The sequence below is a fragment of the Chiloscyllium plagiosum genome, unplaced genomic scaffold (genome assembly GCF_037043375.1).
Source record: "Chiloscyllium plagiosum isolate Xiang-an unplaced genomic scaffold, Cpla_swu_hap1 HiC_scaffold_29, whole genome shotgun sequence".
NCBI lineage: Eukaryota > Metazoa > Chordata > Chondrichthyes > Orectolobiformes > Hemiscylliidae > Chiloscyllium > Chiloscyllium plagiosum.
The window spans coordinates 26,573,411-26,591,426 of record NW_028270167.1 but is presented as its reverse complement, the minus strand read 5'-3'; the positions used below and the strand labels follow the sequence as shown (position 1 = coordinate 26,591,426).

General features: G+C 41.4%; 1 long non-coding RNA gene across 3 annotated transcripts; it reads left to right on the top strand.

Moving 5' to 3' along the window:
* The first annotated feature begins 518 nt into the window (after positions 1-518).
* On the top strand, positions 519-17,589 carry LOC122540705 (uncharacterized). 3 transcript variants are annotated; one of them, XR_006309385.2, is made up of 4 exons: positions 519-975; positions 5,450-5,615; positions 10,001-10,161; positions 16,263-17,589. It is a non-coding gene; the product is annotated as an uncharacterized LOC122540705 (long non-coding RNA). The 3 variants fall into 3 exon arrangements; XR_006309384.2 differs by lacking the exon at positions 5,450-5,615 and having other exon boundaries at positions 613-975; XR_015752002.1 differs by lacking the exons at positions 519-975; positions 5,450-5,615 and adding an exon at positions 6,995-7,374.
* The last annotated feature ends 427 nt before the right edge of the window (positions 17,590-18,016 follow it).

Below are 18,016 nucleotides of genomic sequence, written 5' to 3'. Positions count from 1 at the left end.
CTAAATAAAGTTTTGAGTAATCAATCTTTATTCTTAATTCTGACTGTTTCTGATTCCATATTGGGAAACAGTCCAAATGAACACTATCGATGGGGTGAGGATGAGGTTTAATAATGTCACCCTACCTCTGTGGCTCGAGTCACATAGGCAGAAACAAATATCCATCCCTTTGGGCCTAGAGTTTTCATTCCCTTGTCAACAAATGATAGGCATTTAGATACAAGTTACAGCTGTACAAATAACATTATATACTCTTATCAATGATGTAAACTGTTGCAGGCAATTCACATAAATATATCAACCAATCCCAAGAACACTAAGGAGCAGATGTTAGTTGTAATTACATGTGTTTTATTGTAAAGATATGGTTAATAGATCTTAGCATTAGGAAACCTAAATCTAATTCACATTTGTTGGTTCTTGTTTAACTGATATTAAAGAAGCTGCACTGACTTCGAACAATGGTGTTTGAAAGCTTTACTAATTCATTTATATCTGACGGAAAGGCTTTGAAGTTTACAGAGCGTATTTAATGAGTGTAATTAAAAATGACCGTGGCCCCTTTAAGCCAGACAAACTGATAACTTTGTTTTTCAGAAAGAGCAGCTGTTCATGAGCAAGCTAGTTTGCCTGTTACAGAGTCACCCAGCACGGAACACACTGTAGGATCTGGGCCTAAACAGTTTTCACTGCGACTGAATCCAATCACAAATTCAAACCTACTGAACTGTAGGTTTTTCAAATGGTGGATAAGGCTAAATCCTGAAAGGTCTCTTCAAGGCAATGGAGAATCCTGTATTTCGTAATAAGCAACAGCAGTGGGAGTGGTGACAGTGAGGATCAGGGGCTGCCAGGCTGGTAAATTTCCCAATTAAATAATTACTTCATGGAATCAGTGGCCTCCATTTTGCAGCATTAGCAGGAGCGATGAGAATGAGGAACTGAGTGAGAGCGGTCAAATTGCACACTGGGAAGGTGAGTGAACTGATATATTTGGGAAGTGGATAGACCCAAGACACTACATGTGTAGTGTCTCCCACCTGCCCGCCTCCTCTAACTAAAAAAAAAAGACCCTATGGTTGTGTTGATAAGGTTTTTCTTTTTCTTTTTCATCATTTGCTGGTAGTGTGGTTGGTAATTTTTAATTTCATTTATCTACTATTTGATATTATGGTTAGACTAAGTTAAACTTAAGAGTAAAACTGGCAGGGGGTTGCAGACCTGTGTTATGCTCCCTTGCTCAATGTGGGAGCTCAGGAACACAGCTGATGTTCCTGACTCCTTCATGTGCAGAAGTGTGTCCAGCTGCAGCTCTTGTTAAGCCTCATGATGGTGCTGGAATTGCAGATGGACTCAGTTTGGAGCATCTGCGATGCTGAGGATATTGTAGATATCACATTTAGCGAGTTGGATGCACTGCAGATTGGGATTGCTGAGGGAGAAAGGGAATGGGTGACCAAAAGGCAGAGAAAGAGCAGGAAGGTAGTGCAGGTATCCCCTGCGTTCATCTCCATCCAAAACAGGTTTGCTGTTTGGGATACTATATGGCTCACCAGGAGAAGGCAGCAATAGCCAGGTTCATGGCACCATGTCTGGCTCTGCTGTACAGAAGGCTGGGAAAAAGAGTGGAAGGGCTATAGACACAGGGGATTCAATTGTAAGGGAAGTAGATAGATGCTTCTGTGGTCAAAAACATGACTCCTGAATGGTATGTTGCCTCTCAGGTGCACAGGTCAGGGATGTCTCGGATTGACTGCAGAACATTCTCAAGGGGGAGGGTGAACAGCTAATTGTCATGGTGCATGTAGGCACCAATGATATAGGTAAAAAATGGGATGAGGTCCTACAAGCAAAATTTAGGGAGTTAGAAGCCAAGTTAAAAAGTAGGACCTCAGAGGTAGTAATCTCAGGATTGCGACCAGTACCACACGCTAGTCAGAGTAGAAATGAAAGAATAGGCAGGACGAATGTGTGGCTTGAGAGATGGTGCAAGAGGGAGGGGTTCAGATTTCTGGAAATTCAGACCAGCTCTGGGGGAGGTGGGACTATTACAAATTGGACAGTCTACGCTTGGGCCGGACTGGAATCAATATCCGAGGGAGTGCTTTTGCTAACACTGTAGTGAAGGGTTTAAACGAATGTGACAGGGGGAATCGGACCCAAATGAGGAGGTTAGTGGAAGGTAAGGAGATAGTAACTAAAGCCTGTAAGGAACGAGATAATGAAATCAGCATGATTAAAGGGAAGAGTAGGTCGGGAGCAGATGATGAACGCAAATGGATAGGTGATCTGAGGTGCATTTGTTTTAATGGGAGAAGTGTAATAGGTAAGGCAGATGAACTTAGGGCTTGGATTAGTACTGGTAGTATGATGTTATTGTTATTACTGATACTTGGGTGAGGGAAGGTCATGATTGGCAACTAAATATCCCTGATGCTTCAGGTGGGATAGAGAGGAAAGTAGAAGGGGTGGAGGAGTTGCATTCCTGGACAGAAAGGGTATCACAGCTGTGCTGAAGGAGGACACTATGGAGGACTTGAGCAGTGAGGCAACATGGGCAGAGCTCAGAAATAGGAAGGGCGCGGTAACAATGTTAGGTCTGTACTACAGGCCTCCCAACAGCGAATGTGAGATAAAGGTGCAAATATATAGACATGTTATGGAAAGATGTAGGAACAAAAGGGTGGTTGTGATGGCAGGTTTTAATTTCCAAACATTGACTGGGATTTACTTAGTGTTGGTGGTTTAGATGGAGCATAATTTGGAAGGAGCATCCAGGAGGGTTTTATAGAGCAGTATGTAAATAGGCCAATTCAGTAAGGGGTCAGACTGTACCTGATGTTGGGAAATGAGCCCGGCCAGGTGACTGAAGTTTCAGTAGGGAATTACTTTGGGAATAGTGATCACAATTCTGGTAACTTTTAGAATATTAATGGACAAAGATGAGAGTGACCCTAAAGGAAGAGAGCTAAATTGGAGAAAGGCCAACTATAGCAAATTTTGGCAGGAGCTGGGGAATGTGGATTGGGAGCATCTGTTTGAGGGTAAATCCACATTTGATATGTGGGAGGCTTATAAAGAGAGGTTGATTAGAGTGCAGGACAGACATGTCCCTATGAAAATAAGGGATATAAATGGCAAGATTAAGGAACCATGGATATCAGGTGAAATTGTGAGACTAGCTAAGAGCATTCATAAGGTCTAGGCAACTGAAAACAGACAAAGCTTTGAAAGAATATTGGAAAACTAGGACCAGTCTGTATTGAGGGCTAAAAGGGGTCATGAAATATCTTTAGCAAACAGGGTTAAGGAAAATCTCAAAGCCTTTTATTCTTATATAAGGAGCAAGAGGGTAACTCGAGAAAGGGTCGGCCCACTCAAGGACAAAGGAGGGAAGTTATGTATGGAGTCAAAGAAAATGGTTGAGATTCTCGATGAGTACTTTACGACAGTATTCACTGAGGAGAGGGACATGACGGATGTTGAGGTTAGGAATAGATGATTAATTACTCTAGATCAAGTTGGTATAAAGAGGGGGGGGGAGCTGGTGGCTATTCTAAAAAGCATTAAGGTGGACAAATCCCCAGGTCCGAATGGGATCTATCTCAGGTTACTGAGGGAAGGGAGAGAGGAAATAGCTGTGGCCTTAGCTGATATGTTTTCAGAATCCTTGAACACGGGTGAGGTTCCGGAGGACTGGAGAGTTACTCATGTTGTCCCCTTGTTTAAGAAGGGTAGCAAGGATAATCCCAGTAATTATAGATTGGTGAGCCTGACGTCAGTGGTAGGGAAGCTGCTAGAGAAGATACTGAAGGATAAGCTCTATTTACATTTGGAAGAAAATGGGTTTATCAGTGATAGGCAGCATGGTTATGTACAGGGAATATTATTACCACCTTAATAGAATTTTTTGAGGAAGTGACAAAGTTGATTGATGAGGGAAGGGCTGCAGATATCATATACATGAACTTCAGTGAGGTGATGATAAGGTTCCGCCATGGTAAGCTGATGGAGAACGTGAAGTCACATGGGGTCTAGGGATATATTGATAGAGAACTGGCTGGGCAACAGGAGACTGAGAGTAATAGTCGAAGGAAGTTTCTCAAACTGGAGAACTGTGGCCAATGGTGTTACACAGGGATCTATGTTGTTTGTGATATACATAAATTATCTGGAGGAAGTATAGCTGATCTGATTAACAAGTTTGCAGATTAGATTCCCTATAGTGTGGAAACAAACCCTTCAGCCCTGCAAGTCTATACCGACCCTCCAAACAGCAATCCACCCAGACGCTATATTTACCCCTGACTAATGCACTGAGCACTATGGGCAATTTAGCATGGCCAATTTACCTGACTAGCACACCTTTGGATTGTGGGAGGAAACCAGAGCACCCAGACGAAACCCACGCAGACACGGGGAGAATGTGCAAACTCCACACAGTTGCCCAAGGCTGGAATCGAACCCGGGTCCCTGGCGCTGTGAGGCAGCAGTGCTAACCACTGAGCCACCGTGCTGTCCCTTGGCACTAAGATTGATGGAGTAGCAGATAATGAAGGGGTCTGTCAGAAAATACAGAAGAATATCGATATATTGGGAGAGTTGGGTAGAAAAATGACAGATGGAGTTCAATCCAGACAAATGCGAGGTGATACATTTCGGAAGATCCAATTCAACAGTGAACTGTCCAGTAAATGGAAAAGCCATGGGGAAAATTGATCTATAGAGAGCTCTGGGTGTTCAAGTCCATTGTACCCTGAAGGTAGCAACACAGGTCAATAAAGTAGTCAAAAAAGCATACGGCATGCTTTCCTTCATCAGACGGGGTATTGAGTACAAGAGTTAGCAGGTCATGTTACAGTTGTATAGGACTTTGGTTCTGCTACATTTAGAATACTGCATACAGTTCTGGTCACCACATTAACAGAAGAATGTGGATGCTTTGGAAAGTGTTCAGAGGAGGCTCATCAGGATGTTGCCTGGTATGGAGAATGCTAGCTATGAGGAGAGGTTGAGTAGATTAGGATTATTTTAATTAGAAAGACGAATGTTGAGTGGGGACCTGAACAAGGTCTACAAAATCATGAGAGGTATAGACAGGGTGGATAGCAAGAAGCTTTCTCCCAGAGTGGGAGACTCAATTACTAGGGATTACAAGTTCAAGGTGAGAGGGAAAGTGTTTAAGGGAAATATGCATGGAAAGTTCTTTATGCAGAAGGTGGTGAGTGCCTGGAATGCATTGCCAGTGGAGGTGGTAGAGGAGGGCACAAGAGTGTCATTTAAGATGTACCTGGACAGATACATGAATGAGCAGGGAGCAGAGGGATGCAGATCCTTGGAAAATAGGTGACAGGTTTAGATCAAGGATTTGGATTTGCACAGGCAGAAGGGCCTGTTCCTGTGCTGTAATTTTCTTTGTTTTTTGTTCTTTACTCTCAAAATCTTACAGGAGCAAAAGACTGTTTGACTAGGTGGGATGGAGGGACATGTCACTGGAGGCAGATGATAATACCCCCAGATACAGCAACCTTTTTAAAGCCAAAAATTGAACAGTGAGATGATTTAAAATACCCTGTAGGAAACAGCTCAGCCACTGTATCACCACCACCTGTCAGGTATGGACAGACTACATTAGTCTTGTTATCAGGACAGCTGTATGATAATGGGGATTTTGTCATTAAACACATTGTTCATATGTTAAAATGCAATATACTTATGTTGGCCATAAACAAATGCCAGAAGGTTCGCAGAAATGTCCTTTCCACAGAAATGGCCCTGAGCTTCCAGTTGCCTGTCACTTCAAACACCACCATGTTCCCTGGCCAACATCTCTTGTCTCTGGCTTGCTGCAGTGCTCCAGCGAAGCTCAGTGGAAACTGGAAGAACATTATTTCAGTTTCTGCTTCAATATCGAGTTCAATAACGATACAGCCTGTACACCTTCACTCATGTCTTTATCTCCAAGCTCACACACCAGGCCATGTCATCCCATGGACTGCTACCACACACAAACTGTTGTCAGTTGTTAATAGCCCACATTAAGAGCTATTCATTCTCCCCTGGCTGAACTCTGACCACCCAATTGTTCTCTTTCTCTGTGCTCCATCTCCACATATCATTTAATCCTCTCCCCTTCCCCTACCCCATCTCCGGCATACATACTAATATTTTCTGAGTTATAGCCAGTTATGAAGAAAAATCACTGAATCTGAAATGTTAACTTTGCTTTCTTTCCACAGATGTTGCCACATGTCTGTGGAGAGAAAGCAAATATAACGTTTCACTGCCACATCTGTGGAGATTTTCCAGCATTTTCTGTTTATTTGCCAGAAAGTCTGCTGACTGATTTCATGTCATCACACGTTGGCAAATATAATAAATGCTACAAAAAAGCATTGAAATGACAGAAGGATGCCAAAATCCTGAACAAATTGAGCTCGACTATCTGCCTGTGCTGCCACCAAGTGTACAAGCCAGTAGCAGCAATTGTATTGACTGCTTAGGATTAGCTTCTTTTCATTGTACAAGAGACAGTCTGTTCATGTGAACTGCATCACGTAAAAAACACCCATATTCTGCCAACATTTATGGGTGTGATCAACAATGTAGTAACCCCCTTTGAATTCACCATCCAATCTGAGCAATGAATTTTCACTCAGCTGAAACTTACATCAGTTTCTATGACTGAGATACAGATAGTTCCTGGGTGTTGTTGCACAACATCTGGTTGTTTGAACAGATGGCAGCTGCATGACTTCAAAAATGTCGCAATTTTTGTAAACCTGATTTATGTGTTTCAATAGCCCAGATATTCTGGTAAACGGGCGGATGAGGAAATATGTTCCTGGTAAATGCATATGAGGTGGATGGGTGTGGGGAGTTAGTTCTTGCTCTTCTGCCTACACTGGCAATGGGTTGAGATATTAACTCAAAGCCATAACTGTGGTGTGCATGCAAATGCAAATGTCCCAGGGCATTATTTCAAAGCAGGGCAGGGGTTCCCAATATCTATCCCTCAATCAACGTCACAAGAGGCAGATTATCTAATCATTACTACATTGTTTATCACACCCTTAAATGTTGATGGAATATGACCATGTATCTATATTGTAACAAACCAAAGTAGAGGCAGAATATTGATACGTTGCCAAGTTAATCAGTCTGGATATTTTCGAACCAACCTATTCAGGTCTGAATATGTCTGAAGCAAGTGGAACTTGAACGCATGGCCTCCTGACTCACAAGTAGAGACGCTACCACTGCATCACTAAACCCTCCCAATTTGACACAGAAATGTGAATTAACCTGTTCAGAGATGTTATTACACATCTTTGGGACAGGTAGGAACTTGAACAGATATCTTCTGACTCAAAGGTAGGGGCATGAGCCTTCCAAACTGCTATAGATATTTTCTAACCAACCTGCTCAGGGGTTTTATGATACAACTTTGGATCAGGTGAAGTTGAACCTCCTGATCCAGAGGTAGAGATGCTATCATTTCATCCCAAGAACCCTCCCCAATTTGCTGTTGATATTTTCCAATGAACCAGTTCAGAGATGTTATTCCACTCCGCTGGAACAAGTGGGACTTGAACCAGAGTGTCCCTGCTCAGAAGTATGGACACTATCACGGGGCCACAAGAAACCACCTCTCAGAGATTTTCTAGATCAATCTGTAGAGGTGGGTTTTGAACTTTGGTCTCCTTGTCCAGAGGTAGGGTCACTACCATTGCCAGACAAGAAGCCTCCCCAATTTGGTCTATATCATTGATTTGTATAGGATACAGCAAGTGAACTTGTATGTCTAAATAGCTAATTGCTTGTTTAGATTTCTATTTTAAGCCATCTGGCCAGTTTGTCCCATTACATTATATTGTTTATACATATCACAGGTCAAAATGAGTATGTCATATAAATGATTCTGTCACCTGCTTAAACTTCCACACTGAGATCAGATAGCAAACAAAAGGACAAATAAATGATAACAGTTCTTTAAAATTAACTCACAGCATGTAGTGTCCCTGGCAAGAATTTATTAGCCATAGCTAACAACCGAGAAGTTGCCTAGGTCATTATCTCAGAATGTAAGAACCTTAGAATATCTACAGTGTGGAACCAAGCCATTTGGTCCAACAAGTCTACACTGACCCTCTGAAGAGTAACCCAACCAGAGCCATTCCCCTACCCCCTTACTCTACATTTACCCTAACTAATGCACCTAACCCACACATCTCTGAACACAATGGGCAATTTAGCACGGCTAATTCACCTAACCTGCACATCTTTGGATTGATTTGGAGATGGCTGTGTTGGACTGGGGTGTACAAAGTTAAAAATCACACAACACCAGGTTATAGTCCAACAGGTTTAACTGGAAGCACACTAGCTTTTGGAGCGACGCTCCTTCATCAGGTGATAGTGGAAGGCTCGATCGTAACACAGAATTTATAGCAAAAATTTGCAGTGTGATGTAACTGAAATTATACATTGAAAAATTGATTGTCTGTTAAGCCTTTCATCTGTTGGAATACAGTGATAGTTTCACTTCTTTCATGTGTAAATCACAAAACCTTTTTTTTAAAGTTGCATTCTTGGGTTAGCTGTTAACAATGGTGATAGCTAGACAATATGTTGAAGGTGTTGGCCCCCTGTGTTCTCTGTCTATGACCTGATGTTTAGATTGATTCTAATCTAAAAAGTGAGATAACAGAGTTTTACATAAATTCATGCAGTTTTTGAGCTCAGAGTTCGACATGAATGTATGCAGTTTTTGAGCAAAGTGCAATGTAACTCTGCAAGTACAAATTCACCCCACAAAATATATGTGTGCATGTGGATCTTTGTCTATCTGTGTGTGTGTGTGTCTGTCTGGGGTGGGGATTGTTAGTGTGAGAGTGTGTGTGTGTGTAGAGTGAGTGCAGAGTGTCTTAAGTCTGTGAGGGGGTGCATGTGTGAGTGTGGGAGTGTGTGTGTCTATAAGGGTGTGTGTGGGTGTCTGTTTCAACCGGGACCTTGACTTCATGTCAAATTACAGGTGATCACCATTGCACTACACATACACACAGATATTCCTACACACACACACTCACATACACACGGACACAGGTACACACAGACACGCACACAGACACCCACACACACCCTTATAGACACACACACTCCCACACTCACATATGCACCCCCTCACTGATTTAAGACACTCTGCACTCACTACACACACACACACACACACACTTTCTCACACTCACAATCCCCACCCCAGACAGACAGACACACACAGACAGACAAAGACCCACATGCACACATATATTTTGTGGGGTGAATTTGTACTTGCAGAGTTACATTGCACTTTGCTCAAAAACTGCATACATTCATGTAGAACTCTGAGCTCAAAAACTGCATGAATTTATGTAAAACTTTGTTATCTCACTTTTTAGATTAGAATCAATCGAAACATCATGGCATAGACAGAGAACACAGGGGGCTAACACCTTCAACATATTGTCTAGCTATCACCATTGTTAACAGCTAACCCGAGAATGCAACTTTAAAAAAAAGGTTTTGTGATTTACACATGAAAGAAGTGAAACTATCACTGTATTCCAACAGATGAAAGGCTTAACAGACAATCAATTTTTCAATGTATAATTTCAGTTACATCACACTGCAAATTTTTGCTATAAATTCTGTGTTACGATCGAGCCCTCCACTATCACCTGATGAAGGAGCATCGCTCCGAAAGCTAGTGTGCTTCCAATTAAACCTGTTGGACTATAACCTGGTGTTGTGTGATTTTTAATTTTGTACATCTTTGGATTGTGGGAGAAAACCGGAGCATCCAGAGGAAACCCATGCAGACATGGGGAGAAAGTGCAAATCCACACAGACAGTCGCCCAAGGATGGAATAGAACCCAGGTCCCTGGTATTGTGAGGCAGCAGTGCTAAATACTGACCCATTGTGCTGCCCCTGAAGCATTAACTCTGTTTCTCTCTCCACAGATGCTACCAGATCTGCCATGTGTGTTCAGCACTTACTGCTTTTATATCAGATTTCCAGCATTTGCTGTATTTTGCTCTTATTTAAATGGTCAAGATCCTTAGTCCATCATGTAAGGCACTTTGAAAAGCTGACAAGAAATTCCTCAGATGCTATTTGTCAGGTACATCCCAGCTTTGGTTTTAAATGCTTAAGGATTGTTTAAAGAAGAAGAAAAAGTCTGCAATGTTGCATAATTTGAAGGTGTTTCCAAAGATTAAGTTTGATCGGGGAACAATATGATAAATTTTGATTCCAGACAAGACACACATGTAAAAGGAAGTGTTTTCAAAATGTCATATGTTCAACTTAAATGCAGAATGAATTATGCCTTTGGAAATTACCATTGGTTGAATGAATGTAGTGAATTTAGCTACAAGAGGTAATTCAAATTAATCATGAGGTGAACAACTGATTAATTTCTTTATCAATTAACTATTTGGCAAATATTAATCAGCACACTGAGTATCTCACAGCTTATTCTCAAATGGAGCCATGTCAGTTTCAAAATGGTCTTGAACCAGCAGACAGGATAATGTTTAAACATGGAGGGTATCCCCAGCAAAGTAACTCATTCTCAGTATTATGTGCAAGTTCAGTCTGGACTATGAGTTCATGTTCATGCCTTAACTTTCTTGTGCCGCTAATTAAAGGAAGCTTACAAAATCAAAAACCACAAACTAAAGAGGAATTGCTTTTCTGGGCAGGAGCATTTTCCTTTGAACTGTGAGCCAATCCTGATAAAAGCAACAGTGTTGAAGAGACTACTGACGTACACCATCTCATTTGGTCTCATCTCTTACTGGTTGTTTGAAAGTCACGCATTTTTTCAGACACCTACAGACAGTGCTATGATGGATTACTTAAGGGATGATCTCAAGTTTGCTGCTGGCAATGGAGTTGCAATTGACAGTAAAGGGTGAGCAGATATGTTTTTGTTGATTTTTGCTCCAACACAGGTCCAAGTAAAGTAGATATTCTCAGAGTACACCCCCAGACAGAGCAGGTCAGTTAGATCTACATCCAGTAACCAAAGCACCGTCCACACTGGAAGTATCAGGGAGTCCTGAAAGAAAGGGAAAAACATCATGAATGTAATTACATATCCAGTGAAGTGTAATAATATCAAGTCCATTGAAGTTCAGGGTAACATTACTGGAGATTTACTGACAGTTTATGCAGTATTATGTCATTACCAGACCAGGTGTGTCCTCAGAATGATTCACGAACTGTAAATGTACATAACTACATGAGCCTCCTTTGCTTTTTCAAGTATTGTAATTTAAAAATAACCAGCAACCATGCAATGCTTAATTATTAAAGGAGGTCAGATGTTTGTTTATTGTAAACTATTGCTGAAAAGTGATTAATTAAAAAATGATACAGTTACCAACTAAAATACAGAAACAAAGATTAAAGACAGATCAATATAAAAGATACTGAACAAAATGGAAGTATGATCGGTCTGCTAATGTTACACACTTGCTCGAACATTCTCTTACTGAAGACAATGGCTTGAAAACTGGATCTCAGAAGTTAGCACCTGTCATGGTTTCTATGGTCAAATAATTGGAGGTAGCTTCCAAAGCTGAACTGAGCATGTCAGATTGTGGGATGGTGGGAGTGAGGACTCCTTTGCTTTACTTTGTATAACAATGGACTGTACTGATTCAGAATCACAGAATCTCTACAGTATAGAAAGATACCATTTGGCCCATTGAGTCTGCACTAACCCTCCAATGGGTGAGACAAATCTTTCGGGCTTTTTTCTCTGAAGAAAGGTCATGGGACACAAAACGCCAACTCTGTTTATTCTCCACAGATACTGGCAAACTTGCTGAGTTTCTCTAGCAGTTTCTGTTTTTGATTCAGGCCTCCAGCAAATTAGACGGAAGAAAGAGGAGCAGGAATAGGCATTCCTCCCGACAAGCCTGCTCAGTCATTCAGTAAGATCATGGCTCATCTGACATTCCTCATGATGACCTCCCGCCCTTTCCCTGTAACCTTTGATTCTCATACTAATCAACATCCTAACAAAAGAGAACCTAACTATCACCCCATGATTTTCAACCATCACTGATTTTGCTCATTATCATGCTATGGGTTGCTATTAATAATCAATCAGCACAAATGGCAGCAGTGGGATTCTGATCCATATCTCCTTAGAGACTGGAACCTGAATCCAGTGCCTTAGACTGCTCAGCCACACTACCAGATACACTTGATAGTCAGTCAGCACAAGTGGCAGCGATGGGATTTGAACCCACGTCTCCTTAGTCAATAATCAGTCAGCACAAGTGGATTCCTGATGAAGGGCTTATGCCTGAAACACCGATTCTCCTGCTCCTCGGATGCTGCCTGACCTGCTGTGCTATTCCAGTAGCACACTCTCGATTCTGATCTCCAGCATCTGCAGTCCTCACTTTCTCCTCTGGGTTACTATTGACCAGAAACTGGTTCAGCAATATAAATACAGTGTCCACATGAACTTGTGAAATTCCGGGAATTCTGCAATGGGTAACACGCTGTGCATCTCCCCAAGGTTAGTCCCTCAGCTGCAAGCAAAAAAGTCAGGAATGAAATGGATTATCTTGTGCTCACTTCTTGAGTTCAACTCCAAGATCATTCAATAAGCTTGACACAAATCAGAACAAAGCAGCCCATTGGATTGACATCCCTCTCTTCTGTCGCCCTGCATAGGTTCCCATTCCCCTACATTTTAGTTTAAACCATCCCATACTTTACATAAGAACATAAAACATACTTCAGTTGATGCTGAACCAATGTTTTCTAAAGGTTTGCAATTTTGTCAGTTTTGTTTCTCTATGCCTCTATTTACAAAATCCCATGTACTTTTAGAATATAGAACATAGAACTTTACAGCACAGCATAGGCCCTCGATGTTGCGCCAACCTGTGAAACCAATCTAAAGCCCATCTGCCCTACATTATTCCATTTTCATCCATATGTTTATCCAATGACCATTTAAATGCCCTTAATGTTGGCAAGTCTACTACTGTTGCAGGCAGTACGTTTCATGCCCTTCCTATTCTCTGAGTAAAGAAACTACCCCCGACGTCTGTCCTATATCCATCACCCCTCAATTTAAAGCTCCATCCCCTCATGCTAGCCATCACCATCCAAGGAAAAAGGCTCTCACTGCCCACCCTATCTAACCCTCAGATTGTCTTATATGTTTCAATTAAGTCACCTCTCAACCTTCTTCTCTCTAACAAAAACAGCCTCAAGTCCCCCAGCATTACCTCGTAAGACCTATCCTCCATACCAGGCACCATCCAAATAAATCTCCTCTGAATCCTTTCCAAAGCTTCCACATCCTTCATATAGTGCGGTGACCAGACTGTATGCAATACTCCAAGTGCGGCCGCATGACCTCATGGCTCTGAAACTCCAAAACAACTTTTGACTTATTTTCAGTGATTATACAATCAAAATACAGAAAATAGAAGCAGAAATAGATGTTGAAAGGATGGTTCCACTTGAGGGAAATTCTTAAACCTCAGGACATAGTTACAGAATAAGCAGATCGAGGCAAAGAAATTTTATTACTGAAAAGGGTAGTAAATATTTGGAATTCTCTCCCACAGAGAGTTCTGGAGGCTAGATCTTTGAAGATATTTAAGGAGAATGTAGATCACTTTTTGAAATAGTGATGAGTGTAATATAGTAGAATAATATGAGGAGCTGGCATGAATGAAGAGTTGAAACCTGGGGCAGATCAGCTAAGGTCTTAATGAGAAGCAGGGCCGACATGAGGGACTAAATGGCTTGCTCCTCTTCTGTTTTTATGTTCTAAGTAGCTGTTTGGCTCTGTTGAGCATGCTCTGCCATTTGACATAATCCGAGTTGATCTTCTATCTCAACGTCTTAGTCCCACTCACCCTGCATCTCTCGACATCTTTAGTTTAAAGAAATCTATCTATTTCTTTCTTAAGTATACTCAGTGATTTCATCTCCCCAGCTTTCAATAGAAGAGAATTTTATAGGTTTACCACCCTCTGAATGAAGAAATTTCTTTTCATCTCAATCCAAAATGGCCGATTGCCTAACCTGGGCCCAAGGCCCTTCGTTCTGTATCTTGGGAAACATCACCCTTGCAACCAGCCTTGTCAGATTTTTATACATTTCAATGAGATCCCACTCATCCCAGGAACCATCCCTATGGGGACTATAAGATATTATAGCAGTTCAGTTGACTGAGAACAAATTAGTTTCACTTATCTTTCCAGCACATTAAATGTGCAAGTGAAACATTATCAAATTAATACACAATTTGTGGCATTTTCCTTAAACTTTCTGGCTACTTGAAAATAAAGTAGTTCCAATTATCCTGTCTCTGTGAGTTGCAAAAACCCCATATGGTTTCCTGGAAGTTGCGAGGCTGCAAGTTTGATTTGACCTTACCGGAAAATGTCTGCCCTGGGCAGGAACCTTGTCCTCAACAACTGCTTCTCTGAGACTGTCAGAATGCAGTTTGCAGCCCCTATTAAATGGCAATGTACTCCTGTCACTATTCTGCTAAGAACCATGGGGGCGGCACGGTGGCTCAGTGGTTAGCACTGCTGCCTCGCAGCACCAGGGTTCCAGGTTTGATTCCAGCCTTGGGCGAGTGTCTGTGTGGAGTTTGCACATTCTCCCCATGTTTGCATGGGTTTCCTCCAGGTGTTACGATTTCCTCCCATAGTCCAAAGATGTGCAGGTCAGATGAATTGGCCAGGCTAAATTGCCCATAGTGTTACGTGCATTAGTCAGAGGGAAATGGGTCTGAGTGGGTTACTCTTCGGAGGGTCGGTGTGGATGGTTGGGCCTAAGGGCTTGTTTCCACACTGTAGGGAATCTAATCTAATCTAAACACTTCCAACGGATAGGTAGAGTCACTTCATTTGCTCTTCTCTTTTGTCTGGTGCTGGCACAGCATTGAGAATGACACTGCATTCAGAATTCTTCATTCATCCTCTTGCCCATTCTAATATTCAATTAGATCACAGCTGACCTGTATTGTAACTCCATCCAACTGCAATTTGTTCATGTGCACAGAAGAATCACTCCTTATGAAGCAGAATGGACCAACAGAACCTATCATGTCAATTTTGATATCTCAGTTGCCAGTTTGTCTATGAATTTGAGAATAGGGTCACCTATTTATTGATTTGATTTGATTTGATTTATTATTGTCACATATACCTTGGTACAGTGAGAAGTTTTGTTTTGTGTGCAGTACAGACAGACCCCGTGATACAAACTGCATCAGGATTGCAGAACAGGGTGAGCATTACAATGTTAAGGTTGCAGAGAAGGTGCACAAAGAGCGAGATCAACATGAAGTATAAAATTTGAGTGGTCCATTCAGAAGTCTAATGACAGCAGGGAAGAAAGTATCTGTGTTTAAGCTATTGTATCTTCATCCCACCTGAAGGGGTAGGAAGAGAGGATTATAATTTGGGTGGGAGGGTATTTGATTATACTGGCTGCCTTCCTTGAGCAGAGAGAAGTACAGATGGATTTACTCCAGAATAAAGGTATATCCTTAGGTTAATCTTCTACGTCTGTCATAACTTCAGCTACGGAACCCCTGTAAACTATAAAAGAATTAGGGCAAAAATATTTATGCCGCTTTTCCAGTTTTGTCCTGTTTCTTCCAGTCAATTTCTAATAGGTGGAGTTTGTCAAATACCCCACCCAAAAAATACAAGTTAGCATCAAGAGGAATCATCTTCGAGGAGAAAGTGAGGGCTGCAGATGCTGGAGATCAGAGCTGAAAATGTGTTGCTGGAAAAGCGCAGCGGGTCAGGCAGCATCCAAGGAACAGGAGAATCGACGGAAGGGCTTGTGCCCGAAACGTCAATTCTCTTCTCCTTGGATGCTGCCTGACCTGCTGCGCTTTTCCAGCAACACATTTTCAGCATCAAGAGGAATCACCCAATCATCTTGGAGTTTCCTTTTCAAAGCTTGTTGAATAAAATTTTCTGCTAACCAAAGTACACTTTACCAAATGAACACTTTATCGTTTTTTTTCTTTAAAACTCTTAGTTTTATACATTTAAAAATTGTTTTCTATATCTAAATGCAAATAATCCATACATTCTGCAAAGGAAACTAGACTTGACTTGTCAGTGGCACCTTGGATACACAATGGCCAACCAATTTGACAAAACTCTTGATTTTTCTGCAAAAATAAACCTTATTATCTTTTCACTTTAACAGGTAAGATGGGTGACAATGACTGCCCTCGATAATAAAACAATATATGCATCCCGAGAAAAAGCTCGAGTCAATGGAAATCAGAAGGAAATTTGTCTGCTGTTGGAGACATACCTGACACAAAGGAAAAGAATGGTAGTTGATTTCAGCTCTGTGATAGCCTGCAGGAGTTCCGGAGGATAGTATCTGAGGCCCAAGCATCATTAGTTGCTCCATCAATGACCTTCCCTGCATCATCCGCACAGAAATGGGTATGTTTGCTGATGATTGCATAATGTTCAGCAACATTCATGACCCCTGAAGAAGTCCACATATACATGCGGCAAGACCTAGACAATATCCTGGCTTGAGCTGATGAGTAGGAAGAAATATCTCCAAAAAGAGAGAATCTAGCCATCTGCTTTTGACATTCAATCTCATCATCATCATCATCACCACTCCACACAATGGAGATCCCATTGACCAAAGTTGAACTTGGCGAGACACATGAAAATAGTGGCTACCGGAAAGTGGCTACAAATCCTACAAGGAGGAACTCACCTCCTGACTCACCAAAGCCAATCCACCATCTACAAGACCACAATTTAGGAATGTTATTGAATACTCCCCACTTGCTTGGATAAGCGAAGCTGCAACAATGCTCAAGAATCTTGACTGCATCCATGACAACGCAAGCCATTTGATTGCCACCACATTCAAAATCACCTCTGACATTCAACAGCAACAGTGCGTAGCATCTTCAGGAAATTCAATCTAGCTTCTTAAACAGAACCTTCCTAATCCATGACCATTTCCATCCAGAGGATCCAGCCAGTTCCCCTTTCAGCCGCTCACTGTTCTGATTTGGAAATATATCACCACTCCTTCAGTGTCTCTGGGTCAAAGTCAGCAGCTTCTCAAATTTAATTTGAGATAGAGTCTACAACATGGAAAGAGACCATTTGATCCAAACTGTAAATGTGGCCAGCAACATTTCCTAAACTAACCTAATACCATTTGCCTGTGTTTAGTCCATATACCTCTAAATCTTTCCTATTCATGTACCTGGCCAAATGTCTTTTCAATGTTACAACTACCTCCATCTATCACTTCCTCTGGCAGTTCATTCCACATATCAACCACCCTCTGTGTGAAAAAGTTGCTCTACAGGTCCCTTTCTAAGTCTTTCACCTTTCATCATATGCCCTCTAGATTTGAATTCCCCAACCCAAGAGAAAACACCTTTGTTATTCACCTTATCTATGCCCTTCATGAGATGGGCAATACATGTTAGCCTTGACAAAACAAAATCCATATTCCATGAATGAATAAAAGTCTTATTTATTTCTGATTTTTTTGCACTTCCTACTTGTTAAGCAGCTTACTGTTTGTCTTCTTTCAAATCCATGCATATGACATTCTTTTTGTGCATTTTCCTTTCGACTGGACTCTTGAAAATTTTCATCCATCAACCAGACTAAATTCAAATTTCATTAATACAACATGGAGACCGACAGCCAACCCAAATCAGTATTTGCAACACAGTAAAATTAAAACTTCACAGACTCTTAAAATTGAGCCCAATGGTTCTTAACCAGATTTTTAAATATCTAATCCTGGACTCTGCAAATATTCAGTTCCAGACACTAGTTTGGCATATGTGTGTGTGTGTGTGTGTGTGTTGAAATATGAGAGTAATTGCAAAGATGAAATATGAGAGTAAGCTGACTAATAATATGAAAGAAGATTGCAAGAATTTCTGTTAGGTATGTAACTAA